The sequence below is a fragment of the Mustela lutreola genome, chromosome 1 (genome assembly GCF_030435805.1).
Source record: "Mustela lutreola isolate mMusLut2 chromosome 1, mMusLut2.pri, whole genome shotgun sequence".
In the NCBI taxonomy this organism is placed as follows: domain Eukaryota; kingdom Metazoa; phylum Chordata; class Mammalia; order Carnivora; family Mustelidae; genus Mustela; species Mustela lutreola.
In genome coordinates this window covers 285,580,471-285,603,027 of record NC_081290.1, presented here as the reverse complement: position 1 = coordinate 285,603,027, position 22,557 = coordinate 285,580,471, and the positions used below count along the sequence as shown (strand labels likewise).

The 22,557-nt window shown below is 47.7% G+C and overlaps 1 protein-coding gene and 1 non-coding gene across 17 annotated transcripts in view; one reads left to right on the top strand and one right to left on the bottom strand.

The window, feature by feature from the left end:
• The window catches only part of PPP6R3 (protein phosphatase 6 regulatory subunit 3), a 140,694-nt gene extending 119,867 nt beyond the window's left edge, over window positions 1–20,827 (bottom strand). For all 16 annotated transcript variants that reach the window (XM_059149836.1, XM_059149852.1, XM_059149861.1 and 13 more), the window contains exon 1: window positions 20,706–20,827. The gene's annotated coding sequence lies outside the window, so the exon portion shown is untranslated. The remainder of the gene's footprint in view (window positions 1–20,705) is intronic.
• A 426-nt stretch (window positions 20,828–21,253) lies between these two features.
• Window positions 21,254–21,326, top strand: TRNAA-AGC (transfer RNA alanine (anticodon AGC)). Its single transcript has one exon. It is a non-coding gene; the product is annotated as a tRNA-Ala (tRNA).
• The last annotated feature ends 1,231 nt before the right edge of the window (window positions 21,327–22,557 follow it).

The window sequence follows — 22,557 nt, the reverse complement described above, 5'->3', positions numbered from 1 at the left end:
ATGTGTTTAGGCCCCACACTGGGCTCCACCCTGGGCAAGGAGTCTACTTAAAAAAAAAAAAAAACAACAAAACACAGATGGCAAATAAGTGTATGAGTAGATGCTTAATATCCTATGTCATTAGGGAACTGCAATTTAAAACAATGAGATACAGGGGCGCCTGGGTAGCTTAAGCATCTTGCCTTCAGCTGAGGTCATAATCCCACAGTCCGGCGATCAAGCCCTCACATCGGGCTCCCTGCTTGGCAGTAAGCCTGCTTTTCTCCCTCTCCCACTCCCCATTTGTGTTCCCTATCTCATTGTGTCTCTCTACCTCAAATAAATAAATAAAATCATAAAATAAAACGGTAAGATACAAAAAGGGGGGGGCACGCCAGGGTGGCTCAACTGCCTAGGTCATGATCCCAGGGATGTGAGACTGAGCCCTGCGTCAGGCTCCACATTGAGCAGGGCGTGTGCTGAAATTCTCTCTCCCTCTCCTCCCCCTACATGTGTGTGTCTCTCTCATGCACTGAAATGAAACTAAATGATTAAATAAACAAATAAACCACTACATACCCATCAGAATGCCCAAAATCCAAAACACTGACACCACCAAATGCCGGCAAGATCATGGAGCAAAAGGAACTCTCATTCACTGCTGCTGGGAATGCAAGATGACACGGCCACTTTGTAAGATAGCTGGCTGTTTCTTACAAAGGAAAACATACCCTCACCATGCAATCCAGTAACTGCTTTCTTTGTTATCTCCTCAAATGACGTGAAAACATGTTCACACAAAAACCTGTACACAGATGTTTACAGCCAACTTTTTTTTCTAACTGCCAAAATTCAGAGGCAACAAAGATGTCATTGAGTAAGTGAATGTATAAGCAAACTGTGGTACATGCCGAATACAGAGTATTTATTCAGCACTAAAAGGAAAGGAGTTCTCCAGCCACGAGAAAATATGAAGGCACCTTAAATGTGTATTACTAAGTGAAGGAAACCAGTCCAAAAATGGTATATGCCATCACATGCAAAAAAATTAATCTAGATACAGACCTATAGTGCTTCCAACTATATGACATTTTAGAGAAGGCAAAACCATGAAGACAATAAAAAGATTAGTGTTGCTGGGGGTTAAGGTGGGAGGCAGGACCGAATAGGCAGAGCACAGAGAACTTCAAAGGCAGTGAAACTATTCTGTAGGCTCGTATAATGGTGACATATGTTATTACACATTTGTGAAAATCCACAGGACAGACATTAAGAGTGAACCCTAAAGTCAACTGTGGATCTGGAGAGGATAATGACACGCCAGTGAAGGTTCACGGACTGTAACGGATGTACCACTCTGGTGCTGATGTGCACGGGGCGGATAATGGGGAAGGGAGTATACGGGAACTTCTTCCCTTTGGCCTCAATTTTGCTGTGAACCTAAAACTGCTCCATGAAATAAGATTTGTTTTTTTAAAAATTAAAAAAAATTAACAACCTTTATTTGTATTTGACAATTAAAAAGATTTGATAATTGTTCATTTTTAATGGAGCTTAAAAACGTCGTATGTTATACACCGTTTGAAATGGAGATAAAAGTTTTCTGAAAGAAGGTATTTTTCAGGGCGCCTGGGTGGCTCAGTGGTTAAGCCGCTGCCTTCAGCTCAGGTCATGATCTCAGGGTCCTGGGATCGAGTCCCGCATCGGGCTCTCTGCTCAGCAGGGAGCCTGCTTCCTCCTCTCTCTCTGTGCCTGCCTCTCTGCCTACTTGTGATTTCTCTCTGTCAAATAAATAAATAAAAATCTTAAAAAAAAAAAAAGAAGGTATTTTTCACTGCTTAGTAATTGTACTTTACATACAAAAAGAACAAAGAACAGAAGAATTCAGCTTATAATAGAGCATTTACCTATTTCTGCAGCAAACACTATAAAACCTTCTAAGAACAAAGTAAGTTATTACACCAAACTAAGCAAGCTGAATTACTAGCGATTAAAACTGGTGATTAAAACAAAAAACAAAACAAAAAAACATCTCAAAAGCCCACCAATGTGGGTAACGGCTGCAGGGGACACTCTCCACGTAGCAACCGAAGAGAAGAGAGCTCTCCGTGCCAGCGGGACACACGAGAAGTGATGAATGGTGAAAATGTGTACATTCTCAACACTGCAGAGCTTCCGTAAGCATGTATGTAAGTACACAAATACACAGGAAAAAATGGAGGTGGCAGATGCAAAACTATTAACAGCAGAACGTAGAAAGGATCAGGAGGTGATCAGAAGAGAGTTGGTATTATCTGTGACTTCACTTTTTTTCAAAACAAATATGGTATTATCTGTGACTTCACTTTTTTTCAAAACAAATATAATCACCTGAGTAATTAAAAAAACTTAGGAGTTTTCATTCCAAACAGAAAACTGACAACAGAATAAAAAGGAAAAATTCACAATATCCCACCCCTCTAGACAAAATTTCAAAACCAAAGCAAGTAAAAGTTCATCAAATAAGCTATTAATCATTAAGAAAGTCAGTTTGGCCTGAACCACTTGTGCTGTGAAAGTCTAGGACTTCTACATGAGACTACTTGCAAAAAATAAACAATAAACACCCATAAATTCAAATTGCCTAAAGTTATTTTCTATGGAAAAGGGAAGAGAACATTAACATCTTCATTTCACATGTGAAGAAACAGGCTCAGAAATGTGAAACAACGTGCCCGGCAGACAACTATCTGGTCCGACCAAGGATTCAACCTAGTTCTTGTGAACTTAAATCCCCCTTCCTCTAAACCGCTCTGGCCAGACCGCCTCCCTCCCTCCCAAGAGCCTCCTTCTTGATATGAAAGATGAACATCCCGCACTCACCTTGAGGGAAAAAAGTTAAAAATCATGCATGTAATGAATCAAATACAAGTGCTAACTATAGTAACAGGCACAGGGAAACCAACCAGGAAGAGACACAATTTACGCCCACCAGGGTAGGGCGCGTAGGCGCACAGACCTGTAATTTCCCAGGTCTTCTGAATACTGACTGACACTTACGTGAAACATCTATCCAGTACCTGGTTATTCAGAGGTAACAAGACACAAAGAGTAATCCCAAACAGCAGATAATGCCACCAGGCTGCTGAAGGTTTACACTCATCAGGAGGCAGTGCAGTAGTAACTGATGCCAAGAACTGAAAACCCGCTGGGCAATACGGACAATGGCAGGAATGGATGTCCTCTACATTTTCTGGAGAAAACATACAAACATGCCCAGTAATGTTTATTTTTAATCCTCACAATTCTGCTAAACCAGCTCTCTCTTCACCCCACAACCCCTACAATTCTTTCTCATTCTTTCCTCAGTGCCCCCAGGATTATCCAGCTTTATTTTTTGAAGTTTGATGGAAACAAGTTACACATTGTCTATGCATTACAAACTCTTTGTCCTCATTGAAAAACCACTGGGGGTGGGGGGACTAGAAGCAACTATTAAGTCTTTGCTCCCCACATAAACAGTGCTGGCACCACACCCAACCCTCTCCAAGGAGGCTGTGGCAGAAGCAGGACGACAAGGCCACAAAGTGAAGTTCCAGCCCTACCCCCGCCCACATACCCTTAGGTCTCCTGGATGCCTCTTTTGTTTCTAATTGTCCCTCCTTCATTTTTTAGTCAATGTAAGGAAAGATTTAATATCAAGAAGTTAAGTAGAGAACAGCCCCTCCTCTCCTCGGAACAGGCCACGTGTTCTAAATGCTCAACTGCGCTCCCTCCCTTTCCTCTTGGCTCAAAATCTGTTTTGATCCACATCCCCTTTCCTGACTGTCTTTGGTCTTCTGTACTTGGCTACTCACATGTGAGGTCCACATAAACATTTTCTAGCAATCAAATGATCACATTTTTAAAAGGTAACTATCTTTGAGCTCCTTCCTATTTCTGGATATAAAAATGAGCTAACTAATGTAAAGAAGTAGGAAATCTCTAAGAAATTCCTTACTGACACAGGACCACTCCACAACAACAGAGAAAAAAAATTCATAGTTGCCAGTTCTTAACAAAATGCTCACCCTCTATCACTTGTAACTTCTCTCGTCCTTTGAGTACAGATTGACACTTACGCAAAACAGATCTGGTAGGTGATCTGGTAAGTACGTGGTTATTCAGAGGTAACAAGACACAAAGCATAATCCAAAATAACAGATAATGCCACCAACCTAAAAATAAAAGAGACTAAACATATCTGCTGGACTGACCAATGTAACAAGTGCTTTCCATACAGAACACCTCCCATTTCTGGGTAAGGAACAGCTGACAGCTAACTTCTAACTAATCACAATAGCAACAATTGGGGAAAAAAACAGGAAATACTGTCAAAGTGCTAAGGGAAAATAATCATCAACCTAGAATTGGGTACTAGACAAAAAACTGTCTTTCAAGATTTACAATATAGAGGGGCGCCTGAGTGGCTTAGTCATTAAACATCTGCCTTCAGCTCAGGTCATGATCCCAGGGTCCTGAGATCAAACCCCACATTGGGTTCCCTGCTCAGCACAAAGCCTTTTGCTCCCTCTCCCACTCCCCCTGGTTGTATTCCCTCTCTCGCTGTCTCTGTCAAATAAATAAATTAAATTTTTAAAAAAGAGTAACAATAGATAGAAAATGTAATGTCCCATCTGTAGGATTTTAATAGCAGCAAAATGAAAACCAGGTAAAGGCAACATATAAATTGGGAAGGGGTGAAGATTAGAACTTTGGGAGGCTCTCATGAGGGTAAAGAGATTAACTACAGGCTGGAAGTTAAATATGAAATGTCTTAAGAGTACCAAGGAGAACAGCGTCTAATCTTTGTATTACTGGGTATGGGCACAAGGGGGGAACACGAGGGAAAGGAAAAAAACCCCACAACATGTAAGGCAAGAAAAGCAAACAACAAAAAGCTAAGTTAAAAAGCAGAAAATAAGATAGCAGAAATAAACCAAAGATTTTTTTTTTTTTAAGATTTTATTTATTTGCCAGAGAGAGAAAGTACACACAAGCAGGCAGAGAGGCAGGCAGAGGCAGGGAGAGAAGCAGGCTCCCCGCCGAGCAAGGAGCCCGATGCGGAACTCAATCCCAGGACCCCAGGATCATGACCTGAGCCGAAGGCAGTGGCTTAACCAACTGAGCCACCCAGGCGTCCCTAAACCAAAGATTTTAATCACAATTAACATAAATGGACTTACTCATCAGTTTAAAGTCAAACTGTAAGGAAGGCACATACTGGATGAGCAGTGGGTGTTATACACAACTAATGAATCATTAAACTCTACATCAAAACTAATAATGTATTATATGCTGGCTAACTGAACATAATAAAATAAATAAATAAAAATTAAAAATAACATCAAGAGCATCTGGGTGGCTCAGTTGGTTAAGCAACTGATTTTGGCTTGGGTCATGATGCTAGAGTCCCAGAATCGAGTCCCACATCAGGCTCCCCGCTCAGTGGGAAGTCTGCTTCTCCCTCTGACCTTCTCCACTCTCATGCTCTCTCTCACTCTTTCGAATAAAATCTTAAAAAAATAATAATAAAGTCAAATTATAAAAATGCAATCTAGGGGCAGTTGGTGGCTCAGTCAGGCATTCAACTCTTGATCTCAGCTCAGGTCTTCATCTTGGGATCGTGAATTCAAGCCCCAACCTTGACTCCACACTAGGTATGGAGCCTACTTTAAAAAAAAAAAAAAAGGAAAATTTAGGGGCACCTGAGTGGCACAGTGGGTTTACCCTCTGACTTTCACTCAGGCCATGATCTCAGGGTCCTGGGATAGAGCCCCACATTGGGCTCTCTGTTCAGCGGGGAGCCTGCTTCTTTCTCTCACTATCTGCCTCTCTGCCTGCTTGTGATCTCTCTCTGTGTGTCAAATAAATAAATAAATTTTTTTAAAATCTTTTTTAAAAATTGCAATCTCACTAGTGCTGCTTTCAAAAGGCACATGTACAACATTAAAGCCACAAAAAACTTGTTAGTGAAAGGGCAGAAAATAGTATCAGGCAAACATTAACCAAAAGTCACTTGGTACAGCTTCACAAATTTCTGACAAAATATACTTTAATGGAAAAGTATTCCCAGAGAGACAGAACTACTCTAAACTTACAGGCACAAAGCAAAACCTGAGAGCACCAGAGAGATGCGACAGGTTTCCCAACATGAGGTCAACAACACCCCCACGTAACGTAACAGCAGACAAACTAATAAGGATACTAGTTTGAGTGTGAATTCAATTAATGCATTTCATCTAATACACATGGAAAAACCTCACCTTAAAACCAGAAACACACTGGCTTTTTTAAGCACAGACACTCTGAATACGGATAAAAATTTGCCACAAAGCAGACATCATTAAAACGGCCTCAACAAAATTTTTAAAAAAATCAAAATCACACTGGACCACATTTTATTAACAAAATATATGTTAGCAATCAAATGTTCTATTAGATTACAATAACCTTGATGATAAAATTAATCAAGGTAAATACATAAAAAGGAAAATCATAGACCAATCTTACCAATTAACACAGATCCGTAAATCCTAAGATAGTAAATCCTAAGCAAGTCAAAAACATTTAAAAAAAAAATTTTAATACAGTATTCTTTTAAAAATATGTCATGGGGCGCCTCGGTGGCTCAGTGGGTTAAAGCCTCTGCCTTTGGCTCGGGTCATGATCCCAGGGTCCTGGGATCGAGCCCCATATCGGGCTCTCTGCTCGGCAGAGATTCTGCCCCATCCTCTCTCTCTGCCTGCCTCTCTGCCTACTTGTGATCTCTGTCAAATAAATAAATAAAATATTTTAAAAATAATAATAAAAAATATATATATATATCATGATCAAGATGGATTTATCCCAGAAATGTAAGGTTAATGTATTACCTTAATTTCAAAACTACCTTAATTTTTTCACATCACCAGATTAATGTTGAAAAATCGTATTATCATTATCTCAGTAGATGCAAAAAAAAGCATTCAACTGAGTTTAATACCTACTTGTGATTTTTTTTTCTAAATCTCCATCAACTAATACTGAAGGAATCTTCCTCAACCTGTTAAAGGGGGAAAAAGGACCATACATTTAATGGTGAAAGATAAAAGCATTTCCTTTAAAACCAGGAATACAACAAGAAAGTCTGCCATTACCAGTTACAGTCTCCAATGCAATGGTTGTCCTGAAGCAGTGCAGTAAGACTAAAGTAGGATATAAAAAGTAAAAGTACTGGAAAGAAATGAACTGCCATTATTCAAAGATGAGGTGATTATCTATATAAAAACCTCAGGAGTCCGCAGGCAAATTATTAAGTTAGAGAAGTTCCCACAAAGAAGAGTTGCATACAGGGGCGCTCAGGCAGCTCAGTTAGTTAAGCATCTACCTTTGGCTCTGGTCATGATCCTGGGGTCCTGGGATCAAGACCCATATTGGACTCCCTGCTCACCAAGAAGCCTGCCTCTCCCTCTCCCTGTGCCCATACCCCCACTCATGTGTTCTCTCTCTCTCTGTCTCAATAAAGAAATAAGATCTTTTAAAAATTTTATTTAAAAAAAAAAAAAAAAAAAGGGAAGAGGTCCATATAAAGGTACCTGCACTGCCATTTAGCAGCCAATAGAAACCTAAAAAAAAAAAAAATCATTACCAACAGCACCCAAAACTAATAAGTACCCAAAGAATAAATCTAACAAAAGACGTGTAAGACTTGTAAAGAGAAAAACCATCAAACGCCTGGGTGGCTCAGTTGGTTAAGCAGCTGCCTTAGGCTCAGGTCATGATCCCAGCATCCTGGGATCGAGTCCCACATCGGGCTCTTTGCTCGGCAGGGAGCCTGCTTCTCCCTCTGACTCTGCCTGCCACTCTGTCTGCCTGTGCTTGCTCTCCCTCTCTCTCTCTCTCTGTCAAATAAATAAATAAAATCTTTTAAATAAATAAATAAATGACAACTTCCTATAAACCAAGAGTCGCTTTCCTCTTCTACCTGGCCAGTTTGGCCAGATGATCAGGTCAGGGGACACGAAGACCCACTTATGCCCTTTTATTCCACGCTTTCAATAAACACTTTTTTAAAAGTCCCATAAACGCAGTAAAAATAGACAAGTCATGTATTAGGAAAAGTATTTTTTGCACAAATAATTAATAAAAGATTACTAATCAGAATATACAAGAATTCCTACAAGGATACCTGGCTGGCTCAGTGCATGAAACATGCGACTCTTGATTTCAAGGTCATGAGTTCAACCCCCAAATTGGGAATAAAGTTTAAAGAAAAAAAAAATTGGGAAAATAACTCCGAATTCCTACAAATAAGAAAAACCAAACAACTCCTTGGGGGCAGGAGAGGAGGTGCTACAAGGCAGCATTTCAGAGAAGCTGAAATCTAAGTAGCCAGAAAGATGCTTAACTTCATTAGTAATTAGAGAAAAGAACTTTATAACTATGCAAAAATAAATAAATTAATAAAAATGGGCAAAGAATTTGAACAGGCTTCCTCTAAAGACATACAAACAGCCAATGAGCACATGAAAAGATGTCCAACAGCACTAGCCATTAAGAAAATGCAAAGAAAGCCACAATGAGACACCACACTTCACACCCACTAGATGGCAATTAATTTTTTCAAATAATAAATAATAAATGTTGCTAAGGCCATGGAGAAACTGGAACCCTGATACAGTGCTGATAAAAATGTGATATGGTGCAGACACTTTGGAAACCAGTTTGATAATTCCTCAAAATATTAAACATGGAGCTACCACAATACCCAACAATTCCACTCCTGAGCATACACCAAGAAAATAAAAACGTATGTCCACCCAAGACTTGTATACAAATGCTCATAGCAGTATTACTCATAAAAGTCAAAAGTAGAAGCAATTCACATGTCCATCACCTGACAAAGCAGGAACATGTGGCATGTCCGTTCAACGGAACGTTCGTCATTCAACAATAAGACGCCATGAGGTACGATCCCGACACCTGCTGCAACGTGGAGCAGCGCTGAAAGCCTGATGCTAAGTGAAAGAAGCCAGACATGTGTATGATTCGGTCACACGAAATGGGCAAATCGACAGAAGCAGACAGTCTGTACGGGGCTGCCTAAAGGTTAGGTAGAAATGGGGAATGACTGCTAAAGGGGACAAGGTTTCTTCCGCGGGTGATGAAAATGTTACAAAATTAGACTGTGGTGTTCATTACACAGTTCTGTGAATATACTAAAGCCCATTAAATGCTACACTTTATTTTTTGTGGGGTTTTTTTGTTAAGACTTTTTATTTATTTGAGAGAGAGAGAGCAAGCGTGGAGGGGCAGAGGGAGACAGAGAAAGAATCTGAAGCAGACTTCACACTGAGCGAGGAGGAGGATGCAGGGTCCGATCCCATGGCCGTGAGATCATGACCCAAGCCAAAACCAAGAGTCAGATGTTTAACCAACTGAGCCACCAAAGCAGCCCTAAACTCTTTATTATTTAAAAAAATAATAATAAAAAATAAAGTATATTTATATATGTTTTTAAAAATATGATTATATATATAAAATAAAATATAAAATATGAAAAAATTAAAAACTATTGGCAAATTGGCAAATACAAAAAAAAAAAATCTAACAACATCATTATTGGCAAGGATGTGGAACAACAGTGCTGGCAGGAAGGTAAGCAGGTACAACCAGCCTAGAATACAATTTGCATCATTTACAAAAGTTGAAAATGTACTAGTCCCACTACCCTGCAATTCTCTCCAAGGTCTATACCTCGGAGAAGTGTTTCTGCCTTTGCTTTTGCTGTTGTTGCTTGAAATACTTTACTTATTTGACTGGCAAAGACCAGAAGTAAGCAGAGCAGAGAGGCTGGAACCCAGGACCCTGAGATCATGACCTGAGCCAAAGGCAGAGGTTTAACTCACTGAGCCACCCAGGCACCCCGTCTGCATCTGCTCAGAGCAGCACTGTTTCCTCACTGGACAAGCGTATCCCCCAATGACTGAACAAGATCGAGGAAGACCCACGCAGTCTGAAACAGACAGGGCGGTGCAGAGGAGCAAGCACAGCTCCATGCACCCGCTAGGTCACACCTCCCCCATCTACAAGCCATCACTTCCCTCCCTCCCCAGCGGCAATTCCATGCCCCCTCCCCATTACAATCTCTCCTGACTTTGCCTGGCTTTGCCCCTTGGGCGGCAGGAAAGCCACAAGCCCAACACCGCGGCAGCACTGCCTGCTCTGCTCCCGGTAAAACGAAGGCGGGCGAGCGCCGTTAGTTTGACTCGGAACTCGGGAGCGCTCCCGCAGGTCGGCCTCTCCGCGGGGCCGACCCATTCAGGGCTACTTTCCCCCAGACTTCCGGGCCTGCCCTCTCCTCTTCACTCCCGACTCGGCGGCGACTTCTGAGAACGTCTCCCTGTTTCCCCCGGGGAAAAAGAGTTAAGAGAGGACACGGCGCACACGTACTCGCGCTGCTCCAGCGGCCCGACCCCCTCTCCCGCCGCTCAGAGCCCACCAGCCGTCCCCTGCGGCCTCCCCAAACCCCTCCGGTGAGTGTCCGCCTCCCGCCTCCCTGGGTGGCTCACTCTGGAAAGAACCAACTCCCAGCACAGTTGCCAAAACGCATCTCCACAAACCCTGCCCGGGTCCCGCACCTCCCCGCACAGGCGGGCGACAGAACTTCACCTGCCACCTCTTCTCGCGTCCTCCATGAACCTCCCTCCCAGGCTTGCCCCGGCGGCCGGCGGGAAGGGCTCTGGTCAAGGCTGCCAGCAGCTTCTCCGCTGCCAAAGCCGCGGGGGGAGCGCTGGCCCTCTTTCTACTTGAACTGTCGGCAGCGGGCCCAGGTCCTCCCTCCCTCCTCGGTGACACTCTCCTTGGCTTCACACACGTGAGCCCGGTCGTCCTCCACCTCAGAGGAGGCCCTTCCCAGTAGCCCCTGCTCAGTCCTCACTCCTCAGTGCCCCCATCCCACCTCAGGGCGCTCTGAAGCCACTCTTCTGCTTCAGCCCAGACCTCTCCCCTCAACTCCAGACCCCTCACCCTGCAAGTGTCTCGACTGGTCTCCAAAAGCTCCACGAACTTCACATGTCCAAGCTTGACCCAACTCGGGACGTGACGTCCACGACCCGCCCCCGCCCCGCAGTCACCCCTCTCTTCACAGTTAACGACTCCCAATGCGCGCGAAGCCCCCAGTACCACCCTCCACTCTGCTCCCACGCCCACATTCGATCTGTCCCCAGGCCCTGTCCGCTCCACCTTCGAGATGCATCCAGGATGCATCCAGAACCCAACCACGGCTCAGGGCCACCCGGTGCCCCCTCAGCCTGAGCGGCCATCGCTGCTCGCTGGCTCGGGGGCAGCACGGGGACAGCTACCCTGACAGCTTCAGGGGGTCCTTCTGAAAACGCAAGTCAGGTCTCATGTCACACTTCTGATCAACAGTGACTTCCCATCTCACAGGGAGAGGACGAGAACATCCTAACACTGGCCTGTGTGACTGGCCCCCCAGGACCACTGCTCCCCGCCGCCCCCCCCCACCCTGCACATGACCTCCTGCCACTCTCCCTCGGGCTCTCCTCCTCCAGCCAGCGGCCCCTCCAGGTCCCTTCAACATGGCGGGCACAGTCCCTGGCATCTCCCGCAGGGCTGGGCCAGCCCGGCTCCTCCCACACTTCCCACCCCACCCCCACCCGCAGCCACAGGCTCCCTCCTCCTCCTCCTTCTGTTCAAAGGCCCCTTCTCGGGAGGCCCACCCTGACCACCTTTCCTCCACACAGCCTCCGTCCGCCCACGTCCCCGCTACACTCTTCTCCCCGCTCGTCACCCACGCTGTGACGGCTTCACCTTCCACCGACCTGTTAGCGGCCTTCCCCCACCGCAATGTCAGCCCCAGGAGGGCAGATACTTGTGTGCTTTGCTCCTGCTGACATACCCAGCACCAATAAGTATCTTAGTGCCTAAGACCTACTAAGGACCCAAACATTTGAATAAAGAATTTCAAAAACAATGTGAGGGAGGGGGTAAGTCATGGAGTAAAATGATTCTACCTGCAGTTTAAAGACTTGCAGGGAATTAAGTTACATCATAAAAGGACACAATCACATATGGCAAAACCAGAAAGCAAGAAAACAGGTGCAGGGCAGTGCTTGCCTTCGGGAGATGGAGGCGGAAGAAGAGGCGGTCAGGGCAAGACCTGCAGCCAGAGGCAGGGGCAGCATTCGCGTGCTAGTTCTCAGGCTGGTTTGGGGCGCACAGCTGCTGGTTTTAACATTACTACTTACGCATGCAGCTATACACTCTCTGAATACAGGATCTCATTAAAAATTAAAATAGAAAACTAGATTAGAGAAAAACGGACCAAATCCAGCGCACTACCTGCGTCGGGGGGGGGGGGGTCTTGTTTTTCAGAAGTTTTAGTATTTTTCCACTGACTTAGAATTGACAATTTCATATTCATTTGAAATGTACAATTTGGTTATTTGATATTTGTATGCTCCGCCCTGTTTTTGTAAATAAAATTTTACTAGAAGGCAACCACCTTCTTCTTTTTTTTTTTTTTTTTTTTTAAATTTCTATATTGTGGGTTGCTTATTTCTTCTGGAAAGGGGGAGAGAGAAAGGTGTGGTGTGGGGGGAGAGAGGGAGAGAGGGAGAGAATCTTAAGTAGACTCCAGGCAGTGCGGAGCCTGAGGCGGAGCTTGATCTCACAACCCTGAGATCATGACCTGAATCGAAGGCAAGAGTCAGTCGCTTAACCCACTGAGATACCCAGAGCCCCAACAGCCACCTTCATCTGTTCATATGTCGTCTATAACTGCTTTCATATCCCGATTACAGGGATGAGTAGTTATAGAGATCACACAGCCTGCAAAGCCTAACGTATTTACTAACTGGCCCTCTACAGAAAAGCGTGGTCCAGGGGCACACCTGGGTGGCTCAGTCGGTTGAGTGTCTGTCTTTGGCTCAGATCATAATTTCGGGAACCTGGGATCAAGCCCCGTGTCAGGCTCCCTGCTTCTCCCTCTCCCACCTGCCAGCTCATACTTACTCTCTCTTAAATAAGTAAATAAATATCTTTTAAAGAAAAAAGTGCTGTCTGGGTATATGTGGAATCTATAAAGAAATTAAATGCAAAATAAAAAAAGACCCAATCATTTGTTAAAATGCTTTGATTCCTTCAAGGCATACGTAATTTTCTTCAAGAACACAGCACACTGAAAACTATGGTTCTATGTAACATAGGATACTCTAGAGCAAATGGAGTTACTTTTAAAACATCATAAGTGCCAGAGAGAGAGATTTTAAAGACTGTTTTAGAAAGCAAAATGCAAAATCTCCAATTTATTATCTCTACTCTCATCAAAGTAAGAAACTATAATCACATTTCCCTCAGTAAAGCAAGTATAATATGATCCACATAGGGAACGAAACCACCTGCATACAAACACTAATTCCATAACCTCTCTTAACCTGCATCACCATCACCCAGGACCCCTCAGAGCAACTAGTCAGACCTCAGCGTTCTCCAGGTGCCCTCAACTTGCCACTTCACTTCTTTAGGACTGTCACTGTGTCTTACATTGGAGTCATTTCTGAACCTACTTCTATAGTTATTAGGAAGAAGACTGGTAACAGCAATAATAGTAATAAAAACACCGCCCTATGCTAGGCACTATGCTCATCAGGTTACATTTAATACTGATGTCATAGATAATGAAACTAAGGAACAAAGATGTCATCCAGTATTAGGATTACACAGCTGGAAGAGTGTGAGAACCAAAACTCAAGGCCAGTTATTTTAGATCCTTATGTACTCTTGACCTCTACAATATACTCTGAACTGGGGAAAGAAAACAGTATTAATCTGTGAAAACTCCCTTAGTTTAAAATACTATGTCTTGGGGCTCCTGGGGGGCTCAGTGGGTTAGGCCTCTGCCTTTGACTCAGGTCATGATCTCAGGGTCCTGGGATCAAGCCCCGCAACGGGCTCTATGCTCAGCGGGGAGCCTGCTTCTCTCTCTCTCTCTCTCTCTCTCTCTCTCTCTCTGCCTCTCTGCCTACTTGTGATCTCTGTCAAATAAATAAATTTTTTTAAAAAATAATAAAATACAATACTATGTCTACGATAGGTGCCAAATGCACAGTTGCTGAACCCACGTAAGGGTGTAATAAATTGAGGTTGAGAGGTCCACAGCAGAAAGAGCACTCTGTGATCAGAAGGGGCAGGGTCTTGCTTGCAGGCAACAAAGGCGGATGTGTCGAGCCCACTGTCCAGAGGCAACAGAAACCTTGTGTATCTTCAGGTCAACAAAAGAAAACTGGAGACCCTATCCCCTTGTCTACTACAATGACAGAAAACTCAGAAATACTACCACCAAAAAGAAACAATTCAGAAGTTAAGCATTTAATCTCAACTCTCGTGAGATCCAGGTGTGATGTCACTCTTGAAATAAATGGTACTGGAAATTGAGGTCTAGTAGGGCCACCAAGACCCTACGGAATCAGCCAGGAAACCGAGATTGTTAGCTTCTCCAGCATGGCCTATATTTTTCTCTAAGAATCAATGACCTCTCAGGTCCATTCCAGCCCCAAAACCATGACTCTCAAAAAGGAAGCCCCGAGGGGCACCTGGGTGGCTCAGTGGATTAAGCCTCTGCCTTCGGCTCAGGTCATGATCTCAGGGTCCTGGGATGGAGCCCCGCATCGGGCTCTATGCTCCGCGGGGAGCCTGCTTCCCCCTCTCTACCTACTTGTGATCTCTGTCAATTAAATAAATAAAACCTTAAAAAAAAAAAAAAAAAAAAAAAAAGAGGAAGCCCCGAACAGCCAAACAACTCAGTACTTTTCAGTGTTCTTCCTGCCACTGCCCCCACCTATGGACCACGAGCCCAGACCTCACCAAGGCCCAGCCAACCTCTATGAACCATACCTGGCCACCACGGAGCATGGCTTAGTGGACAGGTCACATACCTGCTTTCCTTGCCCAGATTAGGGTTTCAGGGAGCCTCGCCTTCTCACATAATCTTTCCCTTCTCTTCTTGCCAAAGTGGGTCTCTGACACCAGCACTGCTGTTCAGATTTATATTCCAGTATAGGAACTCAAGACTCCAACCAGCAATCCAAACAGCCTTCTCCAAATCTAACACTCAGTCAGACTCCTATTTCTGCAGCCTTTTTGTTCTTCTCTTTAATGTCCCAAAATAACAATCTTTAATCCATCCTTCCTTTAGGTCATCAGATTTCATGGCAATCAACCTCTGGGGCACACAACCCATTCCAAGTCAATATACAGTCAAACTGTAAGAAATTTTGGAAGAAGTACAACCCTAGTTTTCTCCAGAGTCACCAAGAAGTACAAAATCAGAGCTTCTTCCCATCAGTAAAAAGATGTTCAGAACGTATCAAACTTTGTTTGCATAAATTCACAGTCGACTATGCAGTCTTCACTAATACTTACAAAACAGGTCAACACTAGCCAGCTGTTAAGTGACAAGTAGTAAAACACCTCTGCTAAGAGTAAACTCAGATCTCTGCCAAGTCCATGACATGAAAATGTCCCTGTTAAGGTGAGAAGCCTTTGAACTACTGCCAAGGTTCCCTTTCCTTATACTTGCTTCTTCACTAGCTGATCTACCTGGTATCCAGAAGTCAGTGCACCATCATTCAAACTCTGAAACAAACTGGGTATTGATCCAACTAGTAACTATCTCCCTTCTCCAAGTAAAAAAATAAATACGGAGGGAGAGAGGAAGAAAAGGGGCTTCTGTGGCAACTAAATCTAAGCAAAGTCATGGCCAACAAAACCCAAATCTCCAGTCCATCCCCACCAGTGGCACAATCAATTTCAAGGATGTCAAGACATCTGACACAAACTTCTATCGAGCCTCGGATAGTATAGAACCCGTCAGTGTTCCCAGTCTGACTGACTGACAACCAACATCTACAGAGCAAGGAACACTACAGGCCCATCCCATTTGTCATTGACAACACAGCTTCACCAGCACAGGAGCAATGACACTGCTTTCTAAAACACACCAAACCAAGGGGGCAAGTCAAAGCAACCGCTTAATACACACAAGAAACAAACTCGTGTGTATTAAGTAACTACTTAATTAAGTAACTACTTTATTGTTTGGCAAGAGACTTCTGGCAAATTCAACCAGCAAAGGAGCAAACCTAAACTCTTTCCTCCCAGGCCTGGAGAGCCTCCCTAAGGAGCCTACTTACACCATATACAATTCTAACAAGCTTTGGTACCTGGCCTCCCAGCCAAAACTGTACCCCTTTTATAACTGCTACCTCTCCCTCTAGACTGCAAGTCCTTAAGTGCCTGTTCATGGGTGAGTCCCTAATACAGCTCCTGGCAGAGTAAGGATTCAATTACTATATTTGAGGATCAAATAAATGAAGATTAGAAGAAGCTGGGGCGGGGGGGGGGGGGGTCACTTGTCATTCTCAACAACAGCCATAAGCTGATTTTCAGGATGAAAGATTAGAAAGTGCCTCCACAATCTTCTCCTTCTATATATCCAGAGCCTAACATTCAGTTGCTGGAAATGTGTATCATTTTTAAACTAATATTCCTTCATTCAGTAAACTAGATGATCTAAATTGTAGGTATGTGTGAGAAAAGGACCTCTGCCCTTCTGTTACTGGACCTCATCCTCCCTCCCCCAGGGAAGAAAAAACACTCACCCATTTGGGCCAGAGTCCAGGGCCCAGAGGAACCCCCTTTTACTAGCAGGCAAGGGTCACTGTGTGACATGTGAAGCATGGAGTACGCCTGTCTCGCCTTCAAAAGGCAGAACTTGCAAACGGATCCAAGGCTAACTCTCTGGAAATAGGTCTTCATTACAAAGGGAAAAAAAGATGATGACGCTGGCATTGAAAACGATAACTGACCGCTGACTCACTCACGGGATGACAGCAAAGGATATAAAACTCAAAAATAACAGTATAAAGTTATTAAACGTAGGAGCTACCAACCCTAAACACCCAAGAGTGCGAAGTTTCAGCACACTATGGTAATGTGTTTTACGAGGTAAAGGCAAAAAAAGTTTCTAAATTATATTATAAAATCAATTCATTTAAAACTTCTTTTAAAGTTCAGTCTTTAGGAACCTTAGAATAATGTATGTACAAGTCTCTCCCCACTACACAGAGACAGAGCTCACAACACCTAAAGGATTCCTCGACCCACAGGAAGTCACTAATAACCATGGTCTTGAAGAGGGGTTCCAAAACCTGGCTGCACTTCAGTATCACCTGGGTAGCTTTCTAAAAATATATTCTCAATACTACCACAGATTTCCAGAGGTGAGGGTCTATCATCCATGGTCTTAAAAGATGTCCTGAACGATTCTAATGCATGCCAGCGTAGCATCCATCTAGAACGGGGTTTCTCAATTTCTGCCCTATTAGTATTTGGGACTGGATAATTTTAGGACGCTGTCCTGTGCATTCCAGGATGCTCAGCAGCATCCCTGGTCTCCACTCTCTCTAGAAGCCAGGGTACGCATTCCCACCCTTACACAGCTATGACAAGCAAAAATGTCTCCACACATTGCCAAATGTTTCTTCGAAGGCAAATCACCCCCCAACTGAGAAACATTTACCTAGAGTAAATTAAAAATTTTTTTTTAAAAATTACTTGAGGTTCTCTTGAGGGAAAAAAAAAAAGTAAGAAAGCTGCTTAAAGCCAAGAGCCCAGGGACTCCTGGGTGGCTCAGTCGATTAATCAGCTGCCTTGGACTCTGGTCATGATCCCAGCGACCTGGAATCGAGCCCCATGTCAGGCTCCCTGCTCAGCAGAGAGCCTGCTTCTCCCTCTCCCTCTGCTGCTCCCCCTGCTTTTGCGCTCTTTCTCTCCCTCTGTCAAATAAATAAATAAAATCTTAAAAAAAAAAAAAAAAGAGGGCGCCTGGGTGGCTCAGTGGGTTAAAGCCTCTGCCTTCAGCTCAGGTCATGATCCCAGGGTCCTGGGATCCAGCCCTGCATTGGGCTCTCTGCCCCCCGCCCGCCCCCCCCCCCCCCCGCTGCCTGCCTCTCTGCCTACTTGTGATTTCTGTCTGTCAAATAAATGAACAAAAGCTTTAAAAAGAAGAAGAAAAAGAAAAAGAAAAGAAAAAAAAGGCAAGAGCCCAGGCCTATTTTTTTTTCAGTCCAACTCACCTAAGAAAAATAGCTAATAAGCTACTCAGCCCACACAGGGGCTCAGATCTTGACTTATGAGGACCAAACCATAGCTTCTTGTGCTTTTTATGAAACAGACTCAATGCTGAGTTTCAGGTGAGCAGATGATTAGAAGAACTTCACTACCATGTACTCACAGGGGTATTAAAACACTGTAGAACTTTAGACCAATATACACTCATGCTGCCTCTCAAATACACAAAATATAAAACTGCAAGACACAAGTTCATGATAGAAATGAACTAATCACCCATCCTGACAAATGCTGTGCTAAGGAAGAGATTCTTACATGGTAACTGACTGGAATTTAAATGCAAACTGGGGGGCGGGGTGGTTTTTGCCTGTGATAAGCACATTACCTTTGTACCAAATCCATACTAAAATTATCCTGAAGTGCACCGCACCCTGTCAAATCTTCATTTTACTACCATTGATTTTCCATCCGGCTATGGTCTGATTCTCAAGCAGTTAATTCAAACTAGCAAGTTTTCGTTTTGTCCTGCTATATACAAAAGCTCAAGTTTTCTTATCCCCATCTTCTTCCTCTCCTTAAGTCACACCGCAAGGCGCTCCCCTCTACTTAAAACTGCGTAAAAACACTTCCCCAGTGCGATTAAAGCCAGGCAGGTCCCAAGCAGTAATACCAAGGGGCAGGCAAGCACGGTTTCCAGTACCAGGGAAAAGAGCACAGGGCAGGAATCAAAAGACTGTGACTCTGTGGGACTGAGCGGACGGCATTTTGTTAGACACTCTAGACTCCCCAGTCAGACCCGCGGAAAGGCAACAGCTTCCGAAGCGTCCCAGCAGGGCAACAGCTGTCTCCCAAGCTGCGTTCACCGAAGTGCGTCTCAATACACGCAACCTTTCAGACCTCAGGAACCCTAACCCAGGAGTGCGCGGAGAAACCTCAGAGCTGCTACCAGCACCAATCATCCCAGCAGCCCAAGGAAGTAGGAACAGGATCCGACCCCAGCTCTTCAGGAGCTTTTCTTTATTCAACCGCCTCTTAGAGGAACATTCTGAGGTACCACCACTAACGCCCTGCTCCCCGAAATGTGTGAAATTCAACGAATCTTCAACCACCCCTCTCCTGAAAAACTTAAAATAACTTCCAGTGCATTTTCTCAGCAGAACTGTTAAACACACGGAGCCTTCTAAAGACGGCCACCAAGTCACCTCAACGCTCCTTTGACTTCCAAACAGTAATCTAAACGTTTAGAAATCAATTTTTGAAATCAGTAATAAGAGCCACCAATTGCACTGAGCGGACCCTACGTGCCAGACACGGCTTCCAGCCCATTCCCTCCCGACACACTTCCGAGGCAGTCACGGCTCTCAGCGTCCCACTACAGGGAAGGCAGGGAAGTGTAGTAACTTGCGCAAGGTCACGGAGCTGGAGTGCTGAAGCCGAGACCTGACCCCAGGCAGGCGGACTGCGCAGAGAGCGAGCGGAAACTGCACCACCGCGTAGGAGCCGTCCACGCCGGCGGCTGGACATCCGGAGTCCCTTCCCCACTCGCTGCCCCCTGCCCCATGACCTTGAGGGCGCGATCAAAGTAAACTTCACATTGCCACACGGTGGGACAGTACCCACAGTAACAAGTGCGGCGGCTCGGAAGGGGAACGGTCGCCAAGCGCCCCTCCCACAAAGGCAGAACATAAACAAAGCTCCGGCCGACCCGCGGAGGAAGCGTGAAGCACCGGGCGCACCGCACGGAGCCCGAGGCGGAAACGTCGGGACACACGGACACGGCCGGGGGCTCGGTCCGCGCATCCCCAACCGCAAGCCCCGGCTGCGACGAGGGCGCGCAGGACCGAGCAGGAGACCCCTCCAGCTTGGCCGCCAACGGGCTTCTTTCAGGGGGGGGCCCTCCCCGCCGCGCCAGGGACCGCCCCCCTGCTTAGGGTCGCCGGGGCGGCGTTCGCGGCCCAGCCCCGCAGCTCAGGCGCCGCTCGCACGGCCATTTAAACCCTCCGAGCCGGGCTCCGCGCTCGCCGACGACTCCGCGGCCGCGAGCACAAACCCACAGAACTTGTTTCCGCAGACGGGGTCCCAACAATGGCCTTCGCCAGTCCACGGCGAGCGGCCGCCCCAACTTGACACGCTCCCCGGCCCGCGCCCGGGGGAAGTTCTCCCCGGTGGGCGGGCGGGCGGGCGGCGCGGCCGCGGCGGAGCGGGGCCGGTCCGGGATCGGGGCGCGCCCCGCCCGCCGCCGCCGCCGCGCAAGGCCGCGGACGTCCACCCGGGCGCAAAGTTCGCCGCCGGCCCGCGGCCCGCTCCGGCGCCCGGCCCGGCGAAGCCCCCCGCGACCCGCGGCGCGCGGGCAGGCGGCTGACAGGCGCGGGCGGGGACGGCCCGGGGAGCCCCGGCGCCGCGCCTCCCCGGCCGCCGAGCGGCGAATTCCGGGGGGGAGGGGAGGGGGCCGGGACGCTCCCTCCCCGCGCCGCCGCGGCCGGGCGGAGGGGCCTGGCCGCCGCCGCAAGCGCGCCGCGCGCCCCGCGCGCCCTGCGCCGCGGCCCGCTCGGCCGCCCCCCCACCCCCATTACCTGGAGGCGCCCGCGACCCGCCGCTAGTTGCGCTCAGGCGGGAAACGCGCTCACCGACACCATCAGCGAAGCGCCCAAAATGGCGGACGTATCAAGCAGGCCTTGAGTTCCCCCCGCCCTCCCTCCGGCGCCTCGCAGCCAATCGCGGCCCTATCTCCGCCCCCAGGCCCGTGCTCATTGGCCTTCCTCTCCCGCCCCCTGCAACCTATTGGATCGCCCAGCGGTCAGATTGCGCCCACTCCGATTGGCTCACAGGCCCCGTCAGTCAAGCGCGAGGAGAGCGTTCTTTTCCCATGGACTAGACGGATCCGGAACCTCTAGGACCCCGGAGTCTGGAGAAACAAATCAGAAACCCGGAGAAACCTGGCTGGCTCCCCCTACGCCGTAGCAACAGCAGGGCCTCCGTTTGACGGACGCTTGGGACCACCAATCCGAAAGCCAATGCTCTTAAAACCAAAGGGAGCCAAGCCAATCCTGGCGGTGGAGCGGAGGAGACCCGCGATGACGTGAGCCACAGTACATTCCGGCTGCCGAGGGCGGCTGCAGCTGGGGAATTAGCTCAAGTGGTAGAGCGCTCGCTTAGCATGTGAGAGGTAGCGGGATCGATGCCCGCATTCTCCACAGCCGCATTTTGTAGGGGGGCCGGGGTCGCCTGAGCCGGTTCCTTCACCCGCAGGTGGTAGCTGTGCCAGAAGTTGGGGGTCGAGGTGGGGACCAGTGTGTGTGCGGAGTGGGCGCCGGGGCCGGGGGCGGCGCCGCGGGCTGCGCGTCCGTCCCCGCGGGGGCGGGGTGGGGGGCAGAGTGCGCGGCCCTCGGCGTCCCTCTTGTGTTCCAGAAGCACTTACGCCGGAGCCTCTTCCGGAATGCGCGCCCAGGGCCCCCCATGCCCTGCCGGCCTCCCCGGGAGGGCCGGGCCGGGACCCGGAGGAGGAGCCCCCCGTGGCCCATCCCGGGCACTTACTCTCCAGAAACCCGTCTGGCCTCTGAGTTGAAGCGAAGCGCCGTCGCGAGTCCCGAGGGCGGAAGTTGGCCGCGAGGCCGAGGCGCGGGCGGGTGCGGGTCGCGTGGCACCAGCCCGAGCTCGGCGGGACGCGGCCCGCGAGTGCGTGTGCGCTCGGGGAGGCTGGGCGCTGCGGGTGCCCCGGGGTGCCGGCCGCTCGTGGGCCGCGCTGCGCTCAGCGCTTGGTCTGTGCGCGCCCGCGCGGGTGCGTGGGGAGCAGAGTCCGGGCTCGGACGGTCTGCGGGGGGTCTGCGGGGGCGGTCAGACACCCCTGGAAGTAAAGCAGGCCGCAGAGTTGGGGGGGGGGGGGCTCCTGGGCAGGCGGCATTTCGACCACGAACAGGGAGGACAGAGCCGTGGCTGCTGGGTCCGGGTGGCAGGGAGAGAGACCAGAGACGCCAAGACCGAGCTTTGGAGCACGGGGGAGGTAGGGATGGCTGGGTTGTGGCGAGAGACGGACAGGTCAGGGAGTGGCGATGGCTGCATGGTGCGGGGCTTTGGGGACGGTGCCGCCATGCCCAGGAGAAACCAACACCCTCAAGGCCCAGAGGATTGCCCTTGGCCTCCAGGCCTGGAGTCATCGTGGGGGCTCCGTGCAGGGAGGTTGGTGGTGTCTTGACCTCTCTAGGGCAGCTCCCTCCAGAGGGCTGGCTTGGTCAGAGATGGCCACTCCAGCTCCAGGAAGGCAGGGCATGGTTGCCTTGCAGCTTCCCCAAGCTGCTTCCTGAGAAAAGTGACCGAGCTTGGGTCCTGGGGGTAGGCAGAGCAGGACCCGTGGAGCTGGCCACCTGCTTGCCTCCCCGGTGCTCAGCATCTTTCTGTACCCGCACCTCCGTTCTCTGTACGAGCCCC